Consider the following 2,764-nt stretch of genomic DNA (forward strand, 5'->3'; position numbering starts at 1 on the left):
CGCTCCCCTTTGCTTCAGATCAGACCCGTCTCCTCTGCTTCCTGCGGCCTCGGCCTGGGCTCTCGGACCTGGGCAAAGCCCGCGCCCCTCGCGGAGGGTGCCCGTCAGAGAGGGCGCCCCTTCCCGGGCTGGTCGCAAGAACGTCCGTGGCCAAGGAGAGCGGCCCTGGCTTCCAGGGTCTCGGGCAGGACCAGGCGGCAGCTCCACCGCCGCGCGCCTCGGCCCCGCTGTCGGGGCGCACTTTCTGTCCTGCTGTTGTCGGGTAGGTGGCGTAGACAGGGAAAGGTGAGACGGAGTTAAGGTTTCTCCTTTTTTTTTCTGAGCATTTCCGGGAGTAGGAGCCTAAAAACTCTCTTAGGCCATTTCCCCCAACCCCCGGAAGCCAGGAGAACCCGTGTCGGTACCCACCCCGTCCCGGATGGGGCACTGCGCACCGAGGTTTCCCCGAGGGCTCAGTCGCTTCGACTGCAGGTAGGCTCTGCGACCTTAGCTGGGGATGTTTGAGCCCCTCAACGTCTAGTGGCCCCTTCCCCCGTCTGATTGAATCCAGTAGCTCCACCTGGAAGACCCTCCAAAGAGACGCGTGAGGCAGGCAGGAAAAGAAAAAGAGTCAAAACCGTGGGCTTATCGTCTACCCAGAAAAAGCGCTGCCCTGGAAAGGCCGCGTTCTCTCTAGCGTTTTCCACCGAGTGTACACATACAGCTTGGTTCCAGCTGATGAAATTGGAAACCTGTTCTCCCACTGAGGATGACAATCAGTGTTTTAGACGCTGTGGTAACTCTCAGACAGCGAGAAACAACACTGCAGTAGCAATGAAAAACACAGAGAAAGAGGCTGCTTGAGGCGCTGGATGCACGTCTCTTCCCCGCTCTGAGTTTTAGCCTCTACTCTTAGCTTGTTAATGAACCGCTGAGACCCCGGTTCTCAGCAGGTAGAGAGCACTGCCACCTTAAGGTCTAGCTCCTCTCCGTTGCTTCGCTAATGGGGACCTTTTTCTCCCCTCTCCTTCTGAGGGAGTGCTTACTAATTGTTTTCTTTTGCCATAACGTTAAAATATTCTTAAAAATCACACCACCACCCCCTGCTCAAACAGGAAAGTGCAGAAAGAAAAAAACAAACAAAAACTAAAACCCAAACAATCTTATCTTTGAAAGAGAAAAAGGTTAACTTCAGATTTAACACACACTTAAGAGTACCTGAAATGGCTACCCAATTGTAATTAAAATACTATTAGGTGATAGTGGCTGCTCTCCCTTCTTCATTGCCATTAGTGGTTGTCATTAAAATGACAGATAAATAGAAAGATAGATTCTGGCCCTTTACTTACAATAATAAGGAGGCTTTGGAAATGTATACCAGCTTCCTCCATCTGGTCCCCCATTCTTCCCACTCACCTTCACTTAGAAGGTAAATCTTTTATGGGACTGACATAGGCAGATCCAAATAGAAACACCCAATGGATTTGCACAGACTCATTTATAATAATTTGCTATAGAATTTATTTTAACTTATGATTTTCAATTGAGTATGGCTTTTCAAAATGCCATGGCTTATTTATAATAGATACATGGTGGTGGCTCAATATCTGAATTGACATACATGTAGGATGGTAAAGGAAAAAACAGTCCTGGACTACATCTTTTTATTGACACAGGCCATTCAATTGTCTTAGGATTCTTAAAGAACATTAAAGTGTTCTTTAACATTTCATAGAGCTAGTCAGCATCCCTGACACAAAATGTGCAGAATCTGGCCGCAAGTCTGTAAAATTGACTTTCTGGTGTTTTTTATATTAAGTATTTTTACAAACCCCAATCTCCGTTTCATCCCCCTTAAGGCATGGCTTTAGCTGCTTTGCAACACTTCAGTTCTAATTTGAGTTGCCAGTTATCCCAAAGATCCAAATACCAGGAAAAGGCAACAGGACTGCGAAAAAATAACAAACCAAACCAAACCCACATAGCTGTGACATCTTTAGTTGGCTCTTACACAGATATTATATTTAAACTGCAAGCACAAGTATGCAATAATATTCCCCTTTTGCAGCTTGTGTGTGTGTGTTGGGGGTAGTGGTGGGGACTGGTGTGGTTGGTGGAACGGAGCAGAATCTTACAGGGCTTGTACAAAAATGCACATTTTTTAGCGTGAGGTGGCATAGTCAGCAATATTTTGCAAAAGGCAATTTACAAGGAAGAAGCATTATCTCTGTATTTATTTATAATGCTATAAATATGAAAGAAGGCAACAAGCTTTTTAAAAAATTAAGCTAGAGAGGTCAATGTTGCCATGGTATCTGTGAAGTAAAAAAGAACATTTAAACCATTGAAGCCTTGTCTGTCTTCAGGTAAGTGTGGTGGATATTTTCTATGTGTTGCTGATGAATATAACATGCTTCCTCCTAAAGTCAAGTTCTTGATTTTAATTGAAGAATAATATTGCTCAGGGCTCTACCTCTGAGTACAAATAGCTAAAATAAGAAACTCAGTTCTGGGAATCTGGAACCAATGGCTGTTTTCAAAATAAATGGGCAAAATCTTCATAAAGAAGGCCAGGAGGATTATTTTTACATACAGTATATCTTGACTTCTCTCACACACAAAAAAAATCCTTATGGAAAAACTAAATGGCAGCATGGCAATGCAGGCCCCTTACCATATTTCTGTTTTAAAAAATTCAGTCTAATTTAAGGCCTCTAAGCTCTCCTGGTTAACTTCTCCAACATTAATATATCTTAGAAGCAAATCTGTATGCGTTTTCTCTTTC

This window comes from Myotis davidii, unplaced genomic scaffold, assembly GCF_000327345.1.
Source record: "Myotis davidii unplaced genomic scaffold, ASM32734v1 scaffold281, whole genome shotgun sequence".
In the NCBI taxonomy this organism is placed as follows: Eukaryota; Metazoa; Chordata; class Mammalia; order Chiroptera; family Vespertilionidae; genus Myotis; species Myotis davidii.